A 12,623-nucleotide genomic window follows, 5' to 3' on the forward strand; every position below is an offset into this window, starting at 1 on the left:
AGCTTCAGAAACAGCTTGAGCAGGTCTTATAACTGCCACACCTTTTTTCTGCACCCTTCTAGCTGAGTTATCCTACCCAACACATGGATAGAGGTGTGGATTCAAGGTAAAATCAATGTCTCTTTCCCATTGTTTCTCTCCCTTTCTTTGAGAGAAATAGAGTCAAATGTGTATTATGTAGCAGCATGTGAGTTACATTAAGACCATGGAATAATTGTTTGAGGCACTTTATATTGTAAAACAGCGTATATAGAAGTGAAATTGGACATTGTACAATTATTCAAGTGATCCATTTTTATTATTTGTATGTGGTTAATTGGAGCTGTCCCTTTAAGAATGAAGTGCAGCAGTCAGAGTTCTTCAATCTGAGAGCCACATGTGGGAGACTTTGCCTAGAGAGTGTGGTCTAGAGAGTGGCAGACCTTGCCTAAGCTCTGAAAAGGTCAGAACTTGATCTAATAAACGTATCTTTCCAGGCAGCAGGACTTATTCTGGGAAGGAGTAACATTAGCATTTCTGGGGGATTGGATACTTCAGGGTACTATTAGTGAGCTATTCACCTGTAGCTCATCAGTTTGGATCCTGCTGAGCACAGCAAAGATTAAAAATTGTTGTAAACTAAAGGATGTTTGGTAGGATGAGTCTGGCGCATCCCAGTTCCAGCTGCTAGTCCCATATCACAAACTCATCATCCTGCTTTGCACTGGACGAGGCAGAGACTGTTTCTTAAGATGTGACTGTACAGTGCCTAACACAATGGGGCCCAGATCTCAGTTAGATCATCAAGTGAGAGCTCCTGAAGAAGGATAAAAAACTGTCCTACTCATCATAACTTTATGAGTTGGCAATACTGCAAACATGCACTGGGAGTGGGTAAGGGGGAGTTCAAGTCAGAAGGACAGACTAAGAACCATAGGCCTAACTCATGATTTTTGAATTCTGGGGCAAGACTGAGTGTTTGTAAGATAAGGGCCTAGGAGCAGAGGATAATTACGGAATTCTCCTTCCCCCCAAAGGATTCATCTTTACTCTTAGCTAAAATTAGTTTTCTGTGGACACCAACCTCTAATACCTCTCAGACCAAGCCAAAAACAGCTTTTGCTTGAAGAGCTCATCACACTAGAGCAAGGGTCGGCAACCTTTGGGAAGTGGTGTGCCAAGTCTTCATTAATTTAAGGTTTCGGGTGCCAGTAAAAGTTTTCATGTGCCAGATTGGCAGCGCGGGCAGCAGACGGAACCCCAGACCGTCAGCGGGCTGAGCCGCTCAGCCCGCTGCTGGTCTGGGGTTCCATCCGCCGGCCCCTGTCAGCCAGGGTCCCAGCCGCTGGCCCCGCTCAGCCCGCTGCCGGCCTGGATGGATGGAACCCGGGCTGGCAGCAGGCTGAGTGGGCCAGCAGCCGGGACCCCAGACCGTCAGCGGGATGAGCCTCTCAGCTCGCTTCTGGTCTAGGGTCCTGGCCACAGGCCCCTTGCCAGCCAAGGTCCCAGCCACCAGCCCTGCTCAGCCTGCTGCCGGCCCGGGTTATGTTCATCCAGGCTGGCAGCGGTCTGAGCGGGGCCAGCGGCCGGGACCCCAGACCAGCAGCAGGCTGAGCAGCTTATCCCACTGCTGATCTGGGGTTCCATAATTCAGCCCGGCAGCGGGCTGAGTGGGGCTGGCAGCTGGGACCCTGGCTGGCAGCAGCATGCCACTAGAAATCAGCCTGCGTGCCATAGGTTGCCGACCCCTGCACTAGAGGAATCAGCTAAGAAATGTTATTCAGACAGGGAATTGTTACAGGACTGCCTAGAATCTAAGAACTTCCAAAGAACTGTAGTGGCAGTCACTGGCCAATTCACAGTATTTGAACTGCAATATTATTATTAGCTGTAGGCTAAAACCTACTAGCCTGATACAGATGAGTAGTTCATTGATCAGTGGGACTCCTTGCCTGCATAAAGCAAACAGGATTTGGGCCCTGATCTTTAGAAAGTCATCACTCCCTGCTGAAGAGTCATTTTCTGTAAATGAGGAGATGTCTTTCCTTGTTTAATTAAGAGGTGTTACCCTTTTCATGGCTACCCTTTTTTTATACAAAGAAGCCTTTCAATTCTACATATCGAAGGTGCTTTTCCAAAAGCAGCAACAGTCAAAAAAAGGTCTGAGCCAGTTCTGACTCATAAACTGCACACAGAGTGACAGATCCTCCCATCTGATTTCTGCTGTAGAAAGGATGAAAGAAACCGAAAATCAGTTGAAAATGAGGAAGTATCTGTCAGGGCATAGAAATAGTAGGGTTGGTGGGCAGCCACTATGTGTGGCACCATGTGTTGGACAGTCCAAAGTTAAACGCCTGTTATTGCTGACTCTGCCATCCCTCACTAAAGTGACTTTTGGAGGGGGCCAAAGTGCGTGAGGGGATATGTTTTGAGCTTACAGAAAGCTCTTCTTCAGGAGGGGTCATCTATAGGGGATGAAAGAGTAGCTCATCCTGAGTGTCTTTCCCTCTCTGATATGTGTGCTAACAATGGTATCAATTAAGGTAAGTTATCATGGTGTTCATGATGAAACAGGCTGAGATCTTCTGTTCATTTCACATAAGCTAAACAATTTTCATATGGTAAAAACATTTTACCGCTACCAAATGACATTGTCTTTGATTCAAGCCAATAAAGCTTTTCCTACTATCAATTCCTGAAAGTATTTTTAAACCCAGTCCAGAAGACAAGCCTTGAGCCCTTCAAACGCCATCACACTGAGCTGCACAAGAGCATTATCATGGTCCAGAGCTTTTGCTGCTAGTCAGGTAAAAGGTTCTGAGAATCAGGAAGAGTGCACTTTCAGAAGAGAGGTGCTTATCTGTATGTGCTGTCCTCTTTTCAGCTGGCTTCTCAGCTTGACATTGCAGAGCTACCATTGATTTTGGTTTGGGGACTCTGCAGCAGGTCAGCCTTTCTACTGAATATATCAGCCAGGTTAAGAAATTTTTCTAGAGCTCAAGCAACTATTGATATTGTTAGGTGAATTGACTCCTCTGATGTACAGTGACTGTGGGCAATGGTTGCTTTATATGCTGGGGAGCAGACATGAAGGTGGGAGACAAATAAGACAGGGAATTATGTGAGGCATGAATATAAGAACAACAAAAGCTATTTAAAAGTTTTGCTTAACATAATCACCGGCTTGTACTGTTCTTCTCTATGACCCAGAATTTAATGTATTAAACCTAGGAGGCATCAAAGTAAAGTTAAAGAGAGTGGATAATTATTTGCTCTGAGAGACATTTTAAGTAGAAAAACAGGGTTTTTTTTTCAAAGAAACAATATGTTAAGACTACCTACCTTCTTGAAATCAATGCAACAGCTAGTCTCTAATTATTTTGATTATGAACACAGCTAGCACCATTTAGAAAACTCTCGATCTTCTTATAAAAGGTTAAAGTTATTAAAAGGAAAGAGAACTGTGTAGATGTGCCAATTTTCTTTTGCTAAGGGAACGATATCTCCTTGTATTAAAAGAATCCTATTCTGCTTTGACTAACATGCTTTCCTGTTTTGGTAGCAGGTAAAGTCGCTCTTTTGCTATTGCTTTGTGTTATTCCAAAAGCTTGATTTCTAGATAGCATCGCTACCTGGCTTCAGAAGAGTTGGTTTTGTAGGAATGTTGGTAATGACAGAATTAGTTGTAGCAGGCTTCAATAACAAAATAAGAACAAACCTAAATGTTTGAACTGCTTAAGAGAGGCATTAACTCAGTTTGCTACTTCAGTGAGAAATGTCCTGGTTCAAATGTTAGGAAATAACATGAATTAAAATGAGGGAAATAAACTTGATAGTCTGTTTGCTGTCATATGCAAAGAAACACGATTACATCAATCTGCTAATTATTAATCAGACACCATGCTGCTTTTATAAATTCATCTACCAGGATTGTTCTGTCAATATTTAATTCATGGGTCTTGATATAATTGTTCCTATTAACATCTGCTCATAACAAATGACATTCTGCAACTTGACATCGCTTTCCTTCACAAGAATGCACCATCCAAGAGTGATTTTAATAAATGTTTGCATTTTCATGGCAAATAGTATCTAAGACAGCTAACTGTTTAGAAATAATGTCAGTTTTGATGCTACCACATGTACATAACAGTTTACAAATCATAGCATTTGTTACTTTAATTTGAATCATTGACTTACACCTTAAATTTTTGCAAAAGCTGTGTAAGACAGACTAAACAAGATATGTCAGGGAAGAAATGCTGCTACCTGATAATTTATGGACGTTATTCTATTAAAATGATTTGGAATTTAGCCTATGTGGTACTCATCATAGTTTAAATATTCCCAATACAACAGGCAAGGAAAAGTAAACTTTGTACTGCAAAGGGTATGTTAATTGATGTTGGATTTGCTGGAATTCAGGGCAATAAAATGTTAATTTTAATTAAGTTTTACAGTTTTCTTCATTGTCTGCCTTTTAAAGTGAAATTATACAATATCTAATTTATATATATATTTGCATATTGACCACATTAGTTCTCCTCCATATTTTAGATCTTTAGGATTTTATTCATTATAATGCAAATTAGCTGGAAAGTCATCAGCTAAAAGCATCGAACGTACTTCATTTAAAGCATATAAATGCAATTAATAGCACTTTATTCACTCAAAAGATAAGTGACTGTAGTAAATCTTAAGGAATAATCATGGTTTGGTTCCATTAAAAGTTTAACAATTGAAGAACTTATTGCAGCTTCTGTTCTTCTGTTTGCCAGAAACTGGGAATGGATGTCAGAGCATGGATCACATGGTGATTACCTGTTCTGTCTATTCCCTCTGGGGCACCTGGCATTGACCACTGTCAGAAGACAGGATACTAGGCTGGATGGACCTTTGGTCTGACCCAGTATGGTTGTTCTTATGTTCTTATCTAGCAGGTTCAGCAGTTATTTCTGTTCGGAGTGGGAAAGGAATGTTTCACAAGGAGTAAAAAAAGTAAATAATATGTGATGGCTTATTAGACATAAATGACCAGTTTTTCATCTAGTAATTTAATTATAAAAGTTATTGGTTGCACACCACTGTTAAATCAATGAGATAGTATGGACCCAGAAGCAGGGACTTACCCACTCTGGCTTCTGGCCCATCTATTGCCTCAGTTTCTTCTTCTTCCTCACTTCATGCTGCGAGTGTTTTCTCAATAATTCTCCCCTTTTGGGAGTCTCATTTGTTAGCATAAGTTTCAAAGCAACACAAATCTTCCACCCAGCCTTCCTATCCGGCTCACCATACTCGGTGCAGGGTTCTTAGCAGTGTTGCCAACTCTCACAATTTAATCGTAATTTTTTTTAGCCCCTCATAGACTCAGTCTCTTGATAGCATGAGAACCTCCAGTCCTCATGGCGTTTTCAGTTGTGCCCATTCGAAATCTGACTGGCCGCCTTCTTCACTCTCAGGCTCCAGGGGAAGAGCAGCCAATCAAAGCTGCCTGCAGGGACGGCAGAGCTCTCCCTGCATCCCTCAGGAGCCCACGGGAGTTTTGGGGTAAGGAAGTGAGAAGTAGGGAGTAGAAAGTGTCCAGCAGGATAGTTGGTCAGAAAATGGAGGCAGGGGTCCAGGGAAAATGTCAATGAAAAAAAATCCCGGTGAAAATTTTACACCGAAATTTTCAAGGTTTTGGTGAAATGTTTCTTCTTTTGAAATGCTGCCATGGTACCTCATGCTCCCATTGTTTTCCAAAGGCCAGGTTCCCTGGTTGGATTGCCTCTCCCATGATACACCATGGTCTCACTGCTTGGTTGCAGGGGGTGAGTCTTACAGCCACAAAGGGACCTTGGTGTAAATGAGAATCAGGCCCACAGTTTTGAAAAATATGTAATACTATATGTTTTTAAAACTTGTTATTTATGTATGAACCTGTTGAAAGGAAGGAATCAGTCATTCTTCCGTCATAAAATAAATATCTAATTATGAATTAATATACCCTGTAGTGACGAAATACAGATAGATTTGTTATACAAACCTAGATGTGTTGACAGTATTGTGTAGGGTTACCATTCGTCCGGATTTACCTGGACATGTCCTCCTTTTTGTGTTAAAAATAGCGTCTGGGGGGGAATTTGTAAATCACTAAAAATGTCCGGGATTTCCCCCCCATGCAGAGCGAGGCGCGGCTGGGAGGGCTGCTGGAAAGTCAGCCACTCGCATGGGGCTCTGGCAGCCAGAGCCCTTCCCCCGCAGCTTGCTGGGCTGGACTCCGGAGCAGCTGTAGAGCTCCTCCTCCCCGCCCCCCCCCCCCACGCATTCTGAGCCAGCTGGCCTGCCGGGCCGTTTGCATCGGGCCTGGGCAGCTCCTCCTCCCCTGCAGCCCAGCGCCCCGCTCCCGCAGCACTGTGCAGGGGCAGGGAGCGGGTTGTGTGTTGCACTGGGGAGCGCAGCCACGTGTCCGGCTCCGCACAGAGCCCAACACCATGTTCTGAGCGGTGGGGTAAGGGGGCCAGGGGGCAGGAGAAGGGGCAGGGAGATTTTGGAGGGGGCAGTCAAGAGACGGGGGGGTCGGGAGTTCGGGGGGGGGCTTTTTGGGAGGGTGGAGAAGGTTTTGGGCAGTCAGGGTACAGGTAGGGGGTAGGGTCCTGGGGGGCCAGTTAGGATGGGGGGAGGGTCCCAGGAGGGGGCAGTCAGGGGACAAGGAGCGGGGGGGGTGTTTGGGAGTTCTGGGGGGGGCTGTCAGGGGGCAGGGGTGGGGAGAGGGATTGGAGCAGTCAGGGGACAGGGAGCAGAGGGGTTTAGATGGGTCGGGAGTTCTGGGGGGGGCTGTCAGGGGGTGGGGAGTGGTTAGATGGGGCGTGGGAATCCCAGGGGTCTGTCTGGGGGTGTGGGTGTGGATAAGGTTGGGGCAGTCAGGGGACAGGTAGGGGGTAGGATCCTAGGGGGCCAGTTAGGATGGGGGGAGGGTCTCAGGAGGGGGCAGTCAGGGGACAAGAGGCAGGGAGGCTTAGGTAGGGGGTGGAGTCCTGGGGGGCAGTTAGGGGCAGGGGTCCCAGGAGGGGGCAGTCAGGGGACAAGGAACGGGGGGAGGGTTGGGGGTTCTGAGGGGGGTGGGAAGTGGGAGGGGCAGGGGCGGGGCTAGGGCAGGACGGGCCGGGGCTCCTCCCGTCCTCTTTTTTGCTTGCTGAAATATGGTAACCCTAGTATTGTGACACAGTGTACAGTACGTGCTTTTAACTAGAAATTTATTTCTGACAGATATTTCTGTTACAAAAATTTCAGTGTCCACTGAAGTAAATAGGATTACTCTTCTTGATTTTATGGGCACTAATCAGACCCCAAACCATTTTCTAGAATTGTATGGGCTGTTTCACATATCTCAAAATTTTTACTATAATTCTTATTTTGAGATTTCTCAAGTGGTGGTCCATGTTGTAAAGGCCAACAGATAGGTAGATAACTGAATGTAAATATTAGAGATGGTACAAAATCAGAATTTCTGTCCAGTGGGAAATTCTGACATTTTGACATTTACTTTCATCCTCAATTAGGACAGAAAGTTGAAATATCAAAATAATTCTCAGAACAAAATTTCTGGAAAAATTTTAAACAAAATGTTAACATTCCTGCATTGAAATGTTTCCCTTTAATTTGGCAAAAAAAAATTTCATTTTGGAATATTTCAGTATTGAACTATGTCAGCTTGAGATGCTGTAGTGCCTTATGGGAGTTGTAGTTCAGGTGTCTGATGTCCCAATTCTTCTTTATGAATTGGATGCCCTAACCAAACTACGTGTCCCATGTATGTTCCTAGCTTCACATTCAGTTCAGCACATTCATTCTTCTCCACACATCCTGCTACAAATCAGCTAGCATAATGCTTTGTATAGACCTGTCTATACAAGCCTGTCTTAGAATCATAGAATCATAGAAGATTGGAACTAGATGACCTCCTGAGGTCCCTCCCAACCCTGATATTCTATGATTCTATTATTCTAAATCGTCTTAAGAGCTGACAAGTCTATTTTGAGTCATCAGCGGAAATTGGACAATTTCTTGCTTGTCTACAGGAACACACCACATGCTAGTCTTCTATTGAAGCAATCTTTGCATACCTGTTTGGACCTTCTATATACTGCTGTTGCCTCATAGGTAGCCAAATCCCAGTCTTTGCAAATTGTTCCACATGAGACTTGTCAGCATTCTTTTCAAATAGAAGACTTAGTGTGGACTCGCAACTGTGGTTGAGGAGTGAAATGGGTACTTGGAGACCTTGTAAAAGGCAGAGGACCTGTTTTGTTCACAGTGAAACTATCCAATGGTACTTTATGTAACCAACATATGAACAAGTTGCAGCCTCAACAAGTACCAGTGTCTGGGGATGTTCGGTTGGATTTTCTGTTCCTCTTCATGTTACAACTCCTAATGTCAATGACTTGTTGGAAGAAACGTTCATATCAAAACCAGCTGATTCCTTACCACCAAGGGTTCCTATTGTCCCCAACAATGCCACACCACCATCACCATGTCATCCCAAGAGAGCGTGGAGACCCATGCTGCACCTAAACTTGTAAGTTGTTGAGGTAGTGAGTTGCCATTCCAGGGAAGAATGATCCCAGAATGAAAGTCTGTGATAGTAGTCCATCCATAAGTTTTAGTTAGGTTATACAGTGTAAGCCATGTAAATGATAATGTGTGTATATATTTGGAAAATACTTTAAAGTAGGATGGGGGAATGTGCTGTCCTGCTCCTTAAAAGATTAGGCACTCTGTACACAGAGCAGAGTCCCATTACCATTTGTTCCTGTTTGTTGCCGGAACAATAAAGCCACCACAGCAGAAGGTTGTTTGAATCCAGTTCCTCCTGTCACTTTCTCCATCACTGGTGGGTGCAAATGTAACTCCTTCACTTTTGAATTTCATTACTTTTGAGTGCTTCAGTTTGCAGCCTTAACATTCTATTAGCAGTAAGCTTTTTTCTTTTAGTTTCTTTTTTAAATTATTATCAATATTTGAGGGTAGGATTTTCAAAAACAACTAACAGGAGTTAGAAAATTCAATGGGAGTTGGGTACTTATTGCTCAATCCTGCTCCCATTGACTTCTGTGAAGAATCAGGGCTCCAACTCCCTCAGGCACTTTTGATATTTTCACCCTAAATGCTTTGGACCATAATTTTGGAGTACAAGTTGCACCAGAAAAATTTGTGTCCCCACAAATTTAATTACTTCATACTCTGATTGCACAAATCAGGAAGCTAGAGGTCTAAGTATTGAGATTTACAACAACGATTTATTTGGCAGTCCCAAATTTTTGTTCACAGAAAAGGAGATTGGACCTCAACCCTTCTGAAAATGTACCCATTTATATTATTGTCACTTTTCCCACAATTGTAAAATATACAAATCATATTCTTTTAAATTATGACTCTTTGCTTATAGCTTTTTAACATGTAGAACAAATTTCAGATCAAAGTTAAATTTCGTCAGCCAAATCAGAGGGATAAATAATGGAAATAATGTCATACTGTTAACTTAATCAGTGTTATTGGAATTTTAAATAACTTTTAATGGGTCAGATCCTCAGCTGGTGTAAATCATCAGAGCTCTATATCCTTCAATAGACAGAGGACTATATATTAGCATTTAACTAAATGTACCCAAATTTTTAAAGTTCAAAAGGATATGAAGTTCCTTTAAATGCTATCTCTATTGATATTTTATTATCTTATATTTAAATCATTCCTTGAATACCAATATGATTTTCAAAGTTAGGGCCCGAGCTGGACCCTACTGTACTCAATGACAATACTCTGACTGAATTCTAAAGATACAGGCTGAGGCACCCAATCTGAAATATAAACTCTGCACAAGGATCATTTCATCCATCTCTGAGAAGTAGGCAGCTTTGTGGTGAACAGGAACTCTTAAACAGTGCTGAACAACCTTACATAGTATTTTAGAATCATAGAAGATTAGGGTTGGAAGAGACCTCAGAAGATCATCTAGTCCACCCCCCTATTCAAAGCAGGACCAACCCAAACTAAATCATCCCAGCCAGGGCTTTGTCAAGCCGGGCCTTAAAAACCTCTATGGATGGAGATTCCACCACCTCCCTAGGTAACCTATTCCCGTGCTTCATCACCCTCCTAGTGAAATAGTATTTCCTAATATCCAACCAAGACTTCCCCCACTGCAATGTGAGACCATTGCTCCTTGTTCTGTCATCTGCCACCACTGAGAACACCCTAGCTCCATCCTCTTTGGAACCCCCCTTCAGGTAGTTGAAGGCTGCTTTCAAATCCCCCCTCACTCTTCTCTTCTGCAGACAAAATAAGCCCAGTTACTGCAGCCTCTCCTCATAAATCCTGTGCCCCAGCCCCCTGATCATTTTCGTTGCCCTCCGCTGGACTCTCTCCAATTTGTCCACATCCTTTCTGTAGTGGGGGGCCCAAAACTGGATGCAATATTCCAGATGTGGCCTCACCAGTGCCGAATAGAGGGGAATAATCACTTCCCTCGATCTGCTGGCAATGCTCCTACTAATGCAGCCCAATATGGGGTTAGCCTTCTTGGCAACAAAGGCACACTGTTGACACATATCCAGCGTCTCATCCACTGTAATCCCCAGGTCCTTTTCTGCAGAACTGCCGCTTAGCTAGTCAGTCCCAAGCCTGTAACAATACATGGGATTCTTCCGTCCTAATTGGTAAGTCCTAAAAATGTTCCGAATCGAATGAAATCACAGGACGAATTTATGTAAGACAGATATAATTACTCAGCTAGGAATGTCACCAAGAAACCCCAGTTAATAGCCTTCTGAAAGGTGTCCTGAGAGCTTTAATAACTATAAAGGATTCAGATAATGATTTTGCATCTCATCTGAATGGTGTCTCCATCAGCCACTGTCCTCCAACTAGTTCAGAACTGACTTGGAGTGACGAGTGACGTGTTCTAAATGCGACAAAGAGTCCTGTGGCACCTTATAGACTAACAGACATTTTGGAGCATAAGCTTTCGTGAGTGAATACTCACTACATCAGATGCATGTAGTGGAAATTTCCAGAGGCAGGTATAAATATGCAGGCAAGAATCAGTCTAGAGATAATAAGGTTAGTTCAATCAGGGAGGATGAGGCCCTCTTCTAGCAGTTGTGGTGTGAACACCAAGGGAGGAAAAACTGCTTTTGTAGTTGGCTAGCCTTTGTTTAATCCTGAGCTGATGGTGTCAAATTTGCAAATGAATTGAAGCTCAGCAGTTTCTCTTTGAAGTCTGGTCCTGAAATTTTTTTGCTGCAGGATGGCTACCTTTAAATCTGCTATTGTGTGTCCAGGGAGATTGAAGTGTTCTCCTACAGGTTTTTGTATAGTGCCATTCCTAATATCTAACTTGTGTCCATTTATCCTTTTACCTAGGAACTGTCCGGTTTGGCCGATGTACATAGCAGAGGGGCATTGCTGGCACATGATGGTGTATATTACATTGGTGGACGTGGAGGTGAATGAACCGGTGATGTTGTGGCTGATCTGGTTAGGTCCTGTGATGGTGTCACTGGTGTAGATATGTGGGCAGAGTTGGCATTGAGGTTTGTTGCATGGATTGGTTCCTGAGTTAGAGTTACTATGGTGCGGTGTATGGTTGCTGGTGAGAATATGCTTAAGGTTGTGGGTTGTCTGTGGGCAAGGACTGGCCTGCCTCCCAAGGGCTGTGAAAGCGAAGGATCGTTGTCCAGGATGGGTTGTAGATCATTGATGATGCATTGGAGAGGTTTTAGCTGAGGACTGTAGGTGATGGCCAATGGAGTTCTGTTGGTTTCTTACTTGGGCTTGTCTTGCAGCAGGAGGCTTCTGGGTATACTTCTGGCTCTGTTGATTTGTTCCCTTATTTCCTCATGCGGGTATCATAGTTTTGAGAATGCTTGGTGAAGATCTTGTAGGTGATGATCTCTGTCTGAGGGGTTGGAGCAAATACGGTTGTACCTCAGCGCTTGGCTGTAGACAATGGATCGTGTGGTGTGTCCAGGATGGAAGCTGGAGGCATGAAGGTAGGCATAGCGGTCAGTAGGTTTTCGGTATAGGGTGGTGTTAACATGACCGTCACTTATTTGTACCGTGGTGTCTAGGAAGTGGACCTCCCAGGTAGATTGGTCCAGACTGAGGTTGATGATGGCGTGGAAGCTATTGAAATCATGGTGGAATTCTTTCAGAGTCTCTTTCCCATGGGTCCAGATGATTAAGATGTTATCAATGTAGCATAGGTAGAGAAGGGGCATGAGTGGACGAGAACTGAGGAAGCATTGTTCCAGGTCAGCCATAAAAATGTTGGCATATTGTGAGGCCATGCGGGTGCCCATAACGGTGCCACTGGTCTGGAGGTATATATTGTCACCTAATTTGAAATAATTGTGCATGAGGATAAAGTCACAGAGCTCAGCAACCAGTTGTGCTGTGTCATCATCAGGGATACTGTTCCTGACAGCTTGAATTCCATTTGTGTGTGGGATGTTCGTGTAGAGAGCCTCCACATCCATGGTGGCTAGGTGTTTTCTGGAAGATCACCAATGCATTATAGTTTTCTCAGGAAATCAGTGGTGTCACGGAGATAGCTGGGAGTGCTGGTGGTATAGGGTCTGAATAGAGAGTCCACATATCCGGAC

Source organism: Malaclemys terrapin, chromosome 1 (assembly GCF_027887155.1).
Source record: "Malaclemys terrapin pileata isolate rMalTer1 chromosome 1, rMalTer1.hap1, whole genome shotgun sequence".
In the NCBI taxonomy this organism is placed as follows: Eukaryota; Metazoa; Chordata; order Testudines; family Emydidae; genus Malaclemys; species Malaclemys terrapin.